Below are 16,188 nucleotides of genomic sequence, written 5' to 3' on the forward strand. Positions count from 1 at the left end.
GCCCGGAAGCAATAAATAAATTACTTTTGGGAGTAAACCCCAAACTACATTTATCCATAGTATGGGTTGCTATTTGTATGTTGGAGAAACTTTTTAAACAATTTTTAATCCTGATACAAACAGACTTTTTAATTTAATTTTATAGCTTCTGAAGTAGACGTCAAATATAGAACTTAATATCATTTCCAAAAGGTTCTCTCGACTCTCTTTGATAACCTGAATACACTTACACTCTTTTTATTGATTTAAATTGTAAGAGCCGAAGTAGTAATAGTAGTATCCAAAAGTTTCAACTTATTACCCCCAGTCGTTCTCGATATATTGCTGAGGTGTCTTATTGCCAACCATAAACACAATACTTTTTAGGATTTATTTTAAAGTAATATTTAGTTTTAAATCATAATGGGCCAATTGCATAATTTTTTTTCTTTTATTTTTTTTTTGGGGGGGGGGGGGTTCAACATGCCTAATATCCCTAAAGACATAGTTTTTAGACCATTTTACTAAGCTGAATAAAATGGCTGTCTCAAAACTTTGACTGGATACTTTTGGAAAATAAATGACCTTAAGAGAAGGGCTGCTTGCCCTCCAATCTCTTGTCACTTTTAAAAAGGGCACTAGAAGTTTTAATTTTCAATTAAGTTAGCTCCTTTAAAAGTTTCAATGAATTTCTAGCTATTAAAGAGTGGTTCTGCCTATGATATTGCTTATATGCCCTTTTGAAAACCTGCATGCATACAGTTTTTCCTTTAATTGAAACTCCTAAACGTTCCCTAAGTTTCATCTTAATAACCTAAGCGTCTTTAGTTACATTAACTGTAGTGGTAGTATTAAATATATACATACAGCGCCTTCTGGTCTTCTGGCCCACAACTTACCCTTAAAGGTCTAAATTAATAGTAGAAGTTATTCTTGAGATATTGCTTTGTCATCTTTTTGAAAGTCCACATGCTCATAGTTTTTTGTTTTTTTTTTATATTGTTCATCATCCGCCTAAATATTCCTTAAAAGCTTCACCTCAATACCCTTAGCTTGCGTAATAGCAATAGTTAGAGCAGCAGTAGTAGCAGTATTCGCATAGGACATTTGGTTTCTTCAACATCGCCTTCAACACACCCTGAAATTTGCAGCTTAATACATACCATCAACCATTGCTGAAGCCTTTCTGATGCGTCCGCTGAACAACCTATATGGGCAGAGTGTGTTTCGATTTAGTCCTACACAGTTTCTTTATATTCCAAATTTATCGGCTTAATATCCTTAGTTTTAATAGCCGTAGTAGTAATAGAAGCTGTAAAATTAATTGTAGAAGCCTAAGCTTTAGTGGCCGTGACAGTAATAGAGGTTGTAATAATAGTAACAGTAGCAGTAGTATGAGTAGAATCAGCAGCATTAGGATGCAAATATTTTCTTTTGGTTAATTCAACATCCCTCACAACAAGCCCTGTTAGCTTTAATTTCTCACACCAAACTATTCCTAAGATATTGCTGTTATGCCCTTTTGATAACATTTATACAGAGGGTATGTTCTGATTCAGTTCATCTTCCCCCCTCAAAATTTCTTGAAAATTTTACCATCCTGTCGTTAAGCATAGTTGTAATAGTAGTCACAGTAGTATTGATATTACTTGTAATAGTATTGAATAGCTGTAGTACTACTAGCAGCAGTAGTACTAACCTATTGCGTTTTGGTTAGTTGAATATCCCTCTCATAAAGTCCTGGAAGTTTCAACTTAATTCAATTAGCCATTGCTATGAAATGGCTGATGTGTCTCTTTGATAACCTATATGTTTATATACTTCTTGAAATTTTCATCTCAATGCTCTTATCCCTACAAGTAGTTGCAATTGAAGTAGTAGTAGTAGTAGTAGTAAATGTAGCAGTAATAGCAGAATTAGGAGTAATATGCACATATTGCCTTTTGGTGAGATGATCTTCTCCTTTAAGTATTCTCTGAAAGTTCCAACTTAATACCCAAATCAATTTTTAAGATAAGCTATTTTGACAATGTGCATCCACATAGCGTCTTTTGATTTACTTCAAATTTTTTCTTAATACTGTAAATGGGGTAGTGTGGTAGTAGTACTGGTGGTAGTTGTTGTAGTATTGATAGCATGCAAATATTGCTTTATTCCTACATCCGCCAAAGTATTCCTTAAAAGCTTCATCTTAATAACCTTGGCTTCCACCTTTGAGCTGAAAAGTTTTTTTTTTTTATGTTTTGTGTATATTTGAACGGAATGTAGTAAAGACAAAAAATATTTACTAAAGTATCTCCTTTATCATTTCCAGATTTCTCCAAATTAATATACTCAGTTATTCCTGTGTTTTACCCTTTTGACAATCCGTATACACACAACGTGTTTTGATTTAGTTCAACACTCCCCTCAACATTCTCTGAAAGGCTCACCTGAATACCTTTTGTCTTGTTGGAAAGTAAAATTCAAACACACATACCTTTCTCGATAACATATACTATGTGTAACCAATGAACGATTTACCTAACTTACAGCCCTTGTCCCGAGGACTGTGGAGAGGTTGACATCACCAATACTGGACCTTTCAACAATGGTTAACAAAATAGCTATCTTAAAATTTCGATCGGATATGTTTTAGGGAATGATTGACGGGGGGGGGGGGCTGGTGTCCCTCCATTTACTTTTGACTCTTAAAAAGGGCACTAAGACTACCGACTTCCAATCAAACGAGCTCCATCCGATCCAAAGCTTATGCAACTACTCCTTCCATAAAAACCTTGCATGCCCTGGGCTTAATTTAAAACCCTTGCCCATGGGCTCTGGGGGATTGTTTCCATCCTAAAGACATTACTATGTGATTTTTGGACTATTGGTAACAAAATGGCTATTTCAGAACTTCAATTGAACGTATTTTAGGAAAAGAGGATGTCAGGGAGAAGGGCTAGCTGCTCTCCATCATGTTTGACTTTTAAAGGGGAACTAGAACTATACATTTCGAATCAAATGAGCCTCTTCTAAAGTTCACACGGCCACCCTTCCATAAAAACCTTATATACCCCTGAGGCATAGCTAACAACCCTTACCCCCGGACTCTGGGAGATTCTGTCCGTCCCAAAGGGCTTATTTTAGCATCTTTGAACTATTTTGAACAAATGAATATATCAAAATTTTATCGAATGCATTTGTGCAAAATAAAACGTACAGGGGGGGCTCCCCGATCCCTTTGACTCTTAAAAAAAATAACTAGAACATCTGATTTCCAATTAAATGAGCCCCCTCTAGAGTTTATACGAACACCCTTTCCATAAAAATCTTATATGCCCTAAGGGCATAGGTTATAACCCTTGCACTGAGTGCTCTGGGGGGATTGAGTCATCTTCAAAGACATAATTTCAAGACCTTTCAACTACGCTGAACAAAATGGCTATCTCAAAGTTTCGATTTGATGTTTTGGGAATTGATGGGCGTGGGGGGGGGGCATGTTGGCCTCCAATCACTTTTGACTCTTAAAAAAGGCCCTTTTAATTTTTAACTGAATTAGTTTTTTTTTAAGTTTCTACGACAACATATGGCCATCTCAAAATTTCTATCGTATGCAATTTTGGGAAATACGAGGTGTCGGGGAGGGGGGAATATCCACCTCCAATTACTTAGAATCTTAAAAAGGGTAATAGACCTTCTGATTACCAATCCGGTGAGTCCTTCCAAAGTTTATACGACCACCCTTTCTATTAAAACCTTATATGCCCCAGGGCATAACTTACAACCCTTGCCTTGAGAGTGGCAGAGGGGGGTTTCATTCTCAAAGACATTATTTCCGGACCTTTTAACTACGTTGGACAAAATGGCTATCTCAAAATTTTGATTGGCTGTGTTTGGGGAAATGGTGGACGTGTGAGGGGGGTTAGTTCCCCTCCAATAGCTTTCGACTATTAAAAAGGGCGCTAGCCTCTTCAATTTCTAATTGAATGATTCTTTTTCAAAGTTTCTACGACAACAAATGGCCATCTCAAAATTTCTATAAGTTGCACTTAGGGAAAATACGAGTGGTAATACGGAAAAGTTAGAAGGAGGTGGTATCCAACTTCCAATCACTCTGAATCTTAAAAAGGGCACTAGAACTTTTCATCACCAATCCAATGAGCCCCCTGAAAAGTTTATAAGATCCCCCTATTATATAAGCCTTATATGCAAATAGGGCATAACTTACAACCCTTGCCCTGAGGGCTGGGGGGTGGGGTGGGGTTATCATCCTCAAATATACAATTTTTGGACTTTTAAACTACGTTAAAAAAAATGGCTATCTGAAAATTTCTATTGGATGTGTTTGGGGAAATTGTGGGCTTGGGAGGGGTGTCAGTTTCCCTCCAATCACTTTCGACTATTAAAAATGGTACTAGCCCTTTCGATTTCCAATCGAATGAGAGATTTTTTTTTAGGTTTCTACGATAACAAATGGCCATCTAAAAATTTCCATCAGATAAATATTTTGGGAAAATACGCGGTGGGGGGGGGGTCCCAACCCTTCCATCATACTAAATATCAAAAAGGCACATAAAATTCTGATGAGCAATCCAATGAGCCCCCTCCAAAGTTTATACGATCACCCTTTCTATATAAAACGTATATGCCCCCAGGGCATAACTTACAACCCTTGCCCTGAGGGCTGTAGGGGGGTTGTCATCCTCAAATACATAATTTCCAGACCATTTAACTACGTTGAACAAAATGGCTATCTCAAAATTTTCATTGGATGCGTTTGGGGAAATGGTGGGCTTGTGAGGGGGGTTAGTTCCCCTCCAATCACTTTTGAGTGTTAAAAGGGGCACTAGCCCCTTCAACTTCCAATCGAATGAGCCTTTTTTGAAGTTTCTACGATAACAAATGACCCTCTCAAATTTCTATAAGTTGCATTTAGGGAAAATACGAGGGGCAGGGGGGGGGATCCACCCTCCGATCACTCTGAATCATAAAAAGAGCACTAGAACTTCTGATTACCAATCCAATGAGCCCCAAAGTTTATACGATCCCCCTTTTATATAAATCTTATATGCCCATCGTGCATAACTTACAACCCTTGCCCAGAGGGCTATGGGGGGGGGGGGGGTTGTCATCCTCAAATAGATAATTTCCGGACCTTTCAACTACGTTGAACAAAATGGCTATCTCAAAATTTTGATTGGATATGTTGGGCATGGGAGGGATGTTAGTTGCCCTTCAATCACTTTCGACTGTAAAAAGGGCACTAGCCCTTCCAATTTTCAATTGAATGAGCCCTTTTTGATGTTTTAACAACTTCGCTTTCTATAAAAACCTTATATGCCCCCAGGGCATAACTTGCAACCCTTGCCCTGAGGGTTGTGGGGGAGGTTGTCATCCTTAAAGACCTAATTTCCAAAACTTTCAACTACATTGAATAAAATGGCTATCTCAAAATTTTGACTGGATATGTTTGGGGAAATGGTGGGCATGGGAGGAGTGTTAGTTGCCCTTCAATCACGTTCGTCTAATAAAAAGGGCACTAGCCCTTTCAATTTTCAATCGAATGAGCCTTTTCGAAGTTACTACGACAAGAAATGGTCATCTAAAAATTTCCATCAGATGCATTTTGGGAAAATATGAGGTGTTTATATGGGGGCGGGGAGATTCTCCACACTCCCATTACCCTAAATCTAAAAACAGGCACTAACTTTCTGATTAAAGGCACTTTCTCATTAGCAATCCATTGAGCCCCCTTCAAAGTTTATACGATCACCCTTTCTATATAAACCTTATATGCCCCAGGGCATAAATTACAACCCTTGCCCTGAGAGCTGTAGGGGTTGTCATCCTCAAATACATAATAACCTTTCAATTACGTTGAACCAAATGGCTATCTCAAAATTTTGATTGGATGTGTTTGAGAAAATAGTGAGTGTGGGATGGGGGAGGGGGTTAGTTGCCCTCCAATCACTTTTGACTATTAAAAAGGGCACTAGACCTTTCAATTATGAATTGAATGAGCCCTTTTCGAAGTTTCTACGACAACTCTTTCGATACGAAGTGCCCTGGCCTACAAAAAAACAAAAAAAAACATTGTCCACTTCGCTCTTTACTTAGGCAGCGCTATTACGCTGCCTATGATGTGCGTGTTGTATCACCTAGTACATGAAGATACTATTTTCTTTTAAAAAGTGTACTATGTTTTAAACATTATGTTTGTCATAGGCAGCACATAGCACTGCCTAAGCAAAGAGCGGAGTGGGTACAATGTATTATTTTTCTTTTTTTTTTTCGTTTTAGACCAGGGTACTTCGTATCGAGAGAGTTGTCGTAGAGACTTCGAAAAAGGCTCATTCGATTAGAAATTGAAAGGGCTACTGCTCTTTTTAAATAGTCAAAAGTGATTGGAGGGCAACTACCCCCCCCCCCCCACGCTGACCATTTTCCCAAATAAGTCCAATCAAAATTTGTATACAACCATTTTGTTCACCATAGTTGAAAGGTCCAGTAATTATGTCTTTGGGGATGACAACCCCCTCCCCTCCCCCCATAGCCCCAGGGCAAAGCTTTTAAGTTATACCAGTTACCCATTATTAACACATAAGGTTTTTATGGAAGACGTGATCGTATAAACTTCGAAGGGAGCTTATTCGGTTTGAAATTACAAGTTCTAGTGCCCTTTTTGAGAGTCAAACACCGTCAGAGGGCAACTAGCCACCCTTCCCCCCCCGCTACATCCACTTTTCCCCAAATGCATTCACTTTTTCCCACAACCACTTTTCCCCAACTAATTCAAAACGAACTATGAACATGTAGGGTTACACAGCAATAAATCAAAAATATCTTACATTATTAAGTTAGACCTTTCAGGGTAAGTTGTGGCGGACTAGCCAGAAGGCACTATGTATATACAGCTAATATTACTATTGCGATTACTGTAACTGATGACGCTAAGGGTATTAAGGTGAAACTTTTAGGAATACCATTGAAACTTTTAAAGGAGCTAATTCGAGTGGATATTAAAAGTTCTAATGCCCCTTTTAAGAGTCAAAAGTGACTGAAGGGCAATCAGCCCCCTCCCAAGCCCATTAATTTTCGAAAAACATCCAATCAAAATTTTGAAATAGCCGGTTTGTTCAGTATAGCTGGGAGGTCCAACAACTACGTCTCTAGGGATATCGTTTTTTTTCAACCTCCCATAGTTTTGGAAGTTGCCCATGCTGTAAAACTACTTCCTAATTTAAAACTCAATCAAAAGACATAGTGTGTATTTGTGTGTATACTGGTTGCCAATAAGCAACTTATTAACGATATTTTATTCCGATAATCATGGGAACTGGCCCCTGGCCTTCTCTCCGTGGCCCGACCCCCTCCTCCCAAAAATTATTATTGATATGTTATTTCAAAAATCATAGGGAATGACCTCTAGCCCTCCCTCTATATCCCCTCTCCACCAAAAAACAACTTATTAACGATATTTTATTATAAAAATCTTGAGACCTGACCTCTGGCCCTCTCTCTATGGCCCGACATCCCCCCATAAAAAACTTATAAACCATATTTTACTCAAAAAACTTTTTTTTAGTGACAAAAAGCACTTTTTTTTAAGTGACACTTTTCGGGAAACGTGACACTATTGTGACACTTTTTAGTAAAAATGGTATTTTTGTTCAAAGTAGCACTTTTTTACCAAAAGTTTAAAAAAAAACGGAAGGAAAACTGTCAATGTACAAGCATCAATATCCTTTTTCTTTCATTTTTCCATCTCTCTGTTTTCAGATTCAGAAACACACTATTGCTGTGTTTATGCTCCTCTATATTAATCATAAATCTTATGCTTCATCATCATCACATTGATCATAAATAACAGCCATTTTGGAAACCTGCTGATTAATCACCACCAAAAAAAAATCGCTTCCTCCTTTTAGATATTTCCCGGTCAAGAAGTTTTAAGTGTAATAAGTGATAATTTCCTGAAGTTTCACACGAAGGATATCCTACAGTTGTTGCTAAATAAATTATTTGAAAGAGTTAGTGTCTGATCAACTATTAGTTGTATTTATCATAGGTAATCAATAGCTGCCATCTATGTTCTCAGCATTCTGTTCAATATTTTCAGAGAAAAAATTCAAGTACCCAAACGTACTGTAATAATCCCGATAGTCCATTGTGTGGGAACACTGGATGAACAACTCTCAATGTAGACGAGCATTGCTGTCCCTTTTTTCTGTTTTCTCATTAAAAAAAAAGCTCAGACGGCTTTTTCTCTTTTCTTTCATATTTCGCGCTATGAGCAAATACTACTCTGAACAAAAAAGAGAAAAAAGCACTCTATGGGACGAATTCCCATTTTCTACAGTAAGCACCATTTGCGCTTTAGCAGGTTTTAAGGGGAGGACTGGAAAACTTACAAGAGTGGAAGTGCTGTGCAAAGCAGAGAATCAGCACTGCCCAAATAAAATCAATATTACTCTTTTGTGGTTTATGGATGGCATTAGAGCAGATTTTTCATGTCTGAAAACTAAAAGATGCGGAAAACTGCGCGGAGGTGATCTCAAGCGGATTGGGCAATAATTTCAATTTGAAAAACTTGTTGGTACCAGCAAATTTTTGGAGAATGACACTTTTTAAACGAAACTGACACTATTTTTCCACCCAAAGTGGCACCAAAAAACCTGCTGAGTGTTAGCCTGCGCAGTACCGTTAGGGAAGCTGACAATAGCCAAACTCTTGTTTGTCGAGAAAACTATATGCGTCTTGGTCAGTTTTGGAAAGAGCTAATGAAATTAAACTAAATTCCCATGATTTTTAAAATAAAATATCGTTAAAAAGTTTTTCTTCTTTTTTTTTTGGGGGGGGGGGGTCAGGCCATGGAGGGATTCTAGGTGTCAGTTTCCAAGATTTTCTTTGTAATAAGTTATTGTTAGTAAGTTTTGTTGTGGGGGGCATGGAGGGAGGGTAAGGGGTCAGATCCCAAGATTTTTAGAATAGAATATTTGTAATAAGTTTGTTTGTCTCTTTTTTAGGGGGGGGGGGGGTAGGCCTGATGGTCCTAGTATTTTTGGAATAAAATATCGTTAACAAGTTTTTGGGGGGACAGGGAGGGAGGGCCAGGGGTTATCTCCCACGATTTTTAAATAAAATACTGTTAATAAATTTTTTTCTGGGAGAGGGGGACGATCGGGCCATTAGAGGGAGGGACAGGGGCAAGCTTCCATAATTTTAGGAATACTATATATTCAATAAGTTTTTTTTTTGAAGAGAAGGGGGAGGTCGGGCCATGGAGCGAGGGCCAGGGGTCAGCTCCTGTAATTTTTGGAATAAAATCTCGGTAAAACTTTTTATGAGGGATTTGGTCGAGCCATGGAGGGTGGACGAGGGTCCAGCTGCTTTGATTTTTTGAGTAAAATATGGTTTATAAGTTTTTTATGGGGGGATGTCGGGCCATAGAGGGAGGGCTAGAGGTCAGGTCTCAAGATTTGTATAATAAAATATCATTAATAAGTTGTTGTTTGGTGGAGAGGGGATATGAAGGGAGGGCTAGAGGTCATTTCCTATGATTTTTGAAATAACATATCAATAATATGTTTTTGGGGGGGAGGGGGTCGGGCCATGGAGAGAAAACCAGGGGTCAGTTCCCATGATTATCGGAATAAAATATCGTTAATAAGTTGTTTTTTTTTTTGGGGGGGGGGGTCAGGCCATGGAGGGAGGATCAGGTGTCGGCCCCCATGATTTTTGGAGTAAAATATCGTTAGTTAGTCTTTTTTTTTCCTCATACAAATATTTAAATAATTCTTCCTACATAAAAATAATTCCTCCTACATACAAATAGCAAGCCAAACTATGGATTCTTATAGAAAAAAAACTGACAAGGTATATTTTTCTTTTTTCCATAAAAAAGACTTTTTCAATAAGAAAAAACAGAGATTAATTAAAAAAAACTTTTCCCACAAAACAAGTTATTCAAAGAAAAGTAAAGAGCTGGATTAAACAAGAAATGAGCAGAAATAAAGTCAAATAATCTTCAAAGCGTAAAACTACCTCAAATCACCATCAATAAATAAATCAAACCCATAACGAACAGAAATTACGATAAATAACCAAGTCAAACTCAAAGTAACCCGAAATTAAGATGAACAGGGTTGATAATCCCCAAGCCTTCTTAAGACCAGAATATAATTTGCACGTAACTGAAAACAAAATGTATTTTAAATGTTTTCACTTTTTTTACTTCAACAAATAAAAAACTGTTAAGACTTTAAGGAATATCAGTATATATATTAAACTGTCAATCCACATTCTTTAGTTTTTTTTGTTTTTTTTTTTCAGTAAAGTAAAACTCACGTTCAGGTCTTGAGAAGGCATGGGGGTTGTCAACCCCATTCATTTTAATTTCTGCTCGTTTCGAGCTTGACTCGGTTATTTATGTAATTTCTGTTCGTTTTGGGTTTTATTTATTTATTGATGGTATTTCGTGGTGGCTCCATTAAACCAAAAATGAACAGAAATAAAGTCAAATAAATTTACAATCGCAAAAGTACCACAAATCACCATCACTAAATAAATGAAACTAAAAACGAACAGAAGTTATAAAAAATAACCGAGCCAAAATTAACATGAGTAGGGTTGACAACCCCCATGCTTTCTCAAAACCAGAACATAATTTGCACTTCAATGAAAACAAAATACGTTTTAAATGCTTTCATTTTTTACTGTATTAAATAGAAATTATTAAAACTTTAAGGAATAACAATCCACGGTCATATGTTCTTTTTTCAGTAAAGTGCAAATTATGTTCGGGTCTTGAGAATGCATGGGGGTTGTCGGCCCTATTCATGTGAATTTCTGCTCGTTTCGAGTTGACTCGGTTATTTATTGTAATTTCTGTTCGTTTTGGGTTTTATTTATTTATTGGTGATTTGAATTTATTTTTGCCCATTTTGGTTTAATGGAGCTCTTCATTTTTCTTTGAAGAACTTATTTTGGGGAAATTTTTTCAAATTAATTTTTGTTCGTTTTTATTGACATAGTCTTTTTCATGGAAAAAGAAAATAATATTTCATATCTTTTCGGGTTTTTTTCTCTAAAAATCCATAGTTTTACTTTCTATTTCTATGTCGGAGAAAATGTTTCAACAATTTTTAACAACATACACCCTTTTGAAACTCTAGGCACAAATTGTTCTCTTTGGATTTAGTTTTAAAACAAGATTTAGTTTTACAGCATAGTGGACAAATTGTATAACTGGGAGGCCTAAATACCCAATATTACTAGAGACGTAGTTACTGGACGATTGAGCTAAGCTGAATAAAATGGCTATCTCAAAATTTTTATTGGATGTGTTTGGAAAATTAATGGGATGGGGAGGAGGCTACTTCCCTTCCAACCACTTTTGACTCTCAAAAAGAGCACTAGAACTTTCAATTTCTAATTGAATAAGCTCCTTTAAAAGTTTCAAGGATACTGCTATCTATGATAGAGCAGGGCTGCCTACGATATTGCTTATCTCTCTGTGTTGCTCCAATTCCCTGCTAGCGATGGCGAAGGGAAAAAATGGAAAAAGAGAGAGTACATCCGTGAAAAAGCTTTTACATTTAGGATTAATCAGAAGCATGGTTACCATTCCTGAATCATCTTCTGTTGTCACTTTTTCTCATTGCAAAATCCCTAAAACATCAAACTATACCCCCAAAAAATAATTTTCAAAAGATACGCACGTTATATAATCTCTTTTCGAAATATACGCTGTTATATCATCTTGCATACAAAGATAGTTTTTTTCGCAACAAATTGATTTTAGTTTTAATATTATGTTTTATTAACTACAAAAGGCACTAAGTATAGCGATTTCACTTAAAATGAGCCCTTAAAAAGCTCTCTATGATGTTCCACTGCCCTACTAGGAGCGGAGAAGGAAAAATTAGAATAAAAAAACAGAGAAGACATCAGAGGAAAAGCACGTAGAAAATACATTTACCAAAAGTAAGCATTGTTATTCCCTTGGAGAGTAACAACTATTTTCGAGCCTTGCAATTTATTTATTATAATTATCTGGTAACTATTCAAAATAACAAACCCTTGATTTCAGGTACTAGAAGAAATTAGCCGCATCCGAAAAAAAGAAGAGGACACGACAGTGCTAGCCATGTAAAAAATTAGTGATTGTCCTTGTTGTTCAAGCCAAGGGACTGTGAGTTTCCTGGATAGGGCTTCCTGGACAGTCCTGAGTTGCCTGGGTAGTCCCATGGCAATTCCAAAGGTGTACCTTTCGTTTCGATCTGACACAATTTTTATGGATTTTCAGGCTATTTTCCGAAATTCCCTTAAATTTGTTTTCAAAATTACCATTAAAACAATTTATATAACGATTACTATTCCTGAGTCGGCAAAAAAAATGTAACTTTTTGCACTAGTAAGTTTGTATTGAAACGTGTTTTCTATTTTTTGGTTACTATGGGTCGTCGTTTGTCAATCACTAGGTTGCAGCTACAGCTGCAACCATGATTGTTGTCGACAATCGCTTCTTAATATACAGTTGCCGTGTCTTATTAATAAACAGTTCAGTCCACTGTACAGAAACGATGAAGAGCATTACAGATGAATGAGTTGTGGACCTTTTAACTCCTTCAAAAAGATGGTAAGACACATTTAAATATTAGCTAAGAGATGGATGTTATTGTCTCATTCTATATTTTAGACTCCCAAAAAAAGAAACTTCTTAATAAATAAAATTAGTACCATTAGATTAATTGTTTTATGCACTTTTCCAAAATCATAGTTGCGTTTTTGTCAATACACCCACTCCTTGATAATCCCACATACAGCCCTAATTATATCTTTCTTTGTTGTTTTACATCTCGCGATGCATCGTATTAACAGGTAGCTCCAGCCTAGACGGGATGAAATTAGGTTTCACCTAAGTGGCTACAACAGAATTGTGGATTGTATTGTACTTTATTGGATTAATGACGCTTCTTGACTACTAAGATCCTTGCGTCGATCATGTAATGTATTCCTACAGCTGGGTTTGAACTATGGGTCCCCTATTACCAACCTGAGATCAAACCGAATGCACCACCCCATAACAGGGAATTGTACATAAAATATAATTTTTAATGGAATGATACATGATAATCTGATATCGAAAAATGCGCTGCATGCATACATACATACATACATATCGAAACATGCGCTGCATACATACATACGCTGGATACATGATAATTTGATATCGAAAAATGCGCTGCACATGTAAAGTAAACATGTCATTAGATATATTTAACAAAAAAAAGATTCTAGTAATGTAAACGTTGCTATCAAAACTTTTTTTATGTATAGTTCTGATTACTGTAAGTGCGAGTCGCTCTTTATTTACAGTTCAATCCCCCATAATTGTTTAAAATATGGGAAACAACCTTAAAACCCCATACGTCCTTTTCAGCGTCAACAAAAAAGAAAGATCCTGGTAACACTTGTATATGAAAATATTTAAAACCGACAAAAATCAGTAAAAATGCTAATATTTATTCAATAAAATAAAAAAGTAGAGAAAATTACAAAATGCATAATCACTGTAAATTTAAGTACAGCTCAATTAAAAAAGTAAACAAGGCAGTGTCATATGGCAAAAACTCGCTTTCTGAACACAGCTTTTTTAATATATAGTAGAGCTATGTGAATTTATATAATGCGATCAAGCATCGATTCTGGGAAAACCTTCCCGAAGTTTCCTTCTTATAGCTCGTCTATTTTCTTTAAAATATTAAGATTTTTTTTGTATAAGGTCATTTGATGCTTTAAAAATTATTTTGCAAGTCTCGGCGTCGGTTGAATGTTTCAAAGACAAAGGGTCCATTGGCAACTTTTCCCAGGACCACTGAGAACTCCCAAAGCAATTTGGTAAGAATTAATAAGGAATCTTAAATTCTTCAACAGTTTGAAAAACTAGCAAGGGCCTAGGTTAAAAAAAAAAGAAAAATCTCTTACAATTTTTTAAAGAAAGTATCATCTAGTCAATGTACACAGAGCATACATAAAATGCATTCCATGTCGGAAAATTTTTCAATCAAGCTGGTTAGCACAACAGGAACCTCCCAAAGCTGTCAAATTATCTAAATTACACTTCTTCAGAGATAATTTTTTATGTTTTCAAGCAGGTATGCTAAACTGTTTTAAGGAACTGCCCTTTCCTGAATTTTAAAAAGAAAATTCTGCTTTCTTTAATCGAGAAAACTAAATTTGCACTTTCTAACGAAGTAAGTTTCATTAAATCTGAATATCTCCAGCACAAAACGGGAGGCGTCAAATGATTTTTCTAAGATCTCCTGGAAAGTAAGTATCGGCTCTTAGTTTTAAATTGTTTATTTGGATCTCTTATCCAAAGCCGCGTTTTTAGGCTCAGCGGGTTCGAACACGGGTTGTTCTCGTCTAGTTTCAAGTTTCTAGTTTTCCGTCTAGTTTCGTCTAGTTTCAGCGGGTTCGAAGTTTCAACCCCGTGTTTTCTTCGAGAACCGGCTTTGTGAAAACACTTGATGCACTAGAAGAGAACAACCCGTATTCGAAGACGGGTTATTCACGGCTCAGCGGGTCCGAACACGGGTTGTTCTCGTCTAGTGCATCAAGCGTTTTCACAAAGCGGGTTCTCGAGGAAAACACAGGGTTGAAACTTCGAACCCGGTGAAACTAGACAAAAACTAGAAACTTGAAACTAGACGAGAACAACTCATAGCCCGCTGAGCCTCAAAACGCGGCTCAAGTTCTAAAAGTTATGGCAAGACCGCTCAATCAATTCTAAATAGTTTGGCCATACAATCTAAAAGGGTTTAAAATGGATAAGATAGAGCGATCCTTTAAGGTATCGAATCCTGTTTAAAAAGTTTGTCCGAGAAGGGATTTTTTTTACCATATAAACTAACTTAATCTCTTTTTTAGCCCTTTAAGAAATTAAAAATGAATCACAATAAAGTACTTTCAGTAAAACAGTGTATAGTGTTTTGACTGTTACTAAGGGGTCATCTTTTAAGAGAGGAAAAAGAAATATAAAATACGTTATAAAAATAAAAAGTTCTAAGTTTCTTCAGAACTAAAAAAAAAAAAACAAAAAAAAAAACAAAAAAAATTGGATTGTAAAATAGAATAAGTCGAGCCTAAAAATATAGGCTATGCATCTTATTTTGACAATAAACGTCACAAAACTTCTTTTATGTCACTATAGCCAGTTTTTTTTTTCTTTTACTATAATCATTCATCTTGATTTTTGCCATCTTGTGCTGTCGTGCATAGTTCAAATTCAGCGTAGAAGCAAGGTATACACAGATAAACTCATAGAAAATAGAAGAAATAAACGAAATTCAATACTTGAATTTAAAAAGAAATACTTCTATGCTAGGGATTCGCACCATGTCTAGTGCCCCAGAAAAGAAATATCTTGAAAATGTAAGCACATGAACGTGAACGTGACCTTTAGAAGAAAATACATCTACTTAAAGTTTACGTTCCAAGTGAAATAGGCGATTTTGTGACAGGTCTACGTTTGCAACTTGTACGAAAAGGACAAGATATTCATATCATTGGATTTATTTGTCTCAGAGCTAGACTTATGATATTACTCAGATTTTTCTTAGAGATGATCCATCTAAGCTGGCTCAAAAAAATCGGAAGTACAACAAATGTATAAAATCGGAGAATGGTCTCTTTTTCAACGATTTTAAACCAATTTTCAAAGTGTTTGCCAACCTAAAGAGAATGCAAATCAAATTCCAAAATTATTTCGGGACAGTGGCATTAATTGGAGAGGGCGGGGGCTTCCCCCAAAAAATTCGATAAATACCTTTGTTGGTATTTTCATTGAAAAAAAAAATACCGAAAAAAAACCTTCACCCCTCCCAAAAAAAATAAACAAATAAATCGTAAATTGGCACCAAGGCTTCGAAGGATGGATAATACTTAATCCTAGCTATCGAATAATGAACATAAAAAATTAACTTCTTTGCTGAAACTTTAAAGCCTCAGGGGCAGAGGCGTAATTTACTATGGGGCAGGGAGGGGGTCTGACTCCCCCCTTCAGACCTCAATATGACTCCCTCCCCCACCTGAATTTAGCTTCTGCAAAATTTTTGTCAAAACTAAGATAAGCCTGCATAATTCAAGCATCCAGAGAAACAGGTCAGTTTCCTGTAGTATATCTTTGCCTTTATGGTACTATGTGGCTCCTTTGTCATCTTC

This window comes from Artemia sp. Qi Xiang Cuo, chromosome 17 (genome assembly GCF_049724085.1).
Source record: "Artemia sp. Qi Xiang Cuo chromosome 17, ASM4972408v1, whole genome shotgun sequence".
NCBI classification, from domain to species: Eukaryota; Metazoa; Arthropoda; class Branchiopoda; order Anostraca; family Artemiidae; genus Artemia; species Artemia sp. Qi Xiang Cuo.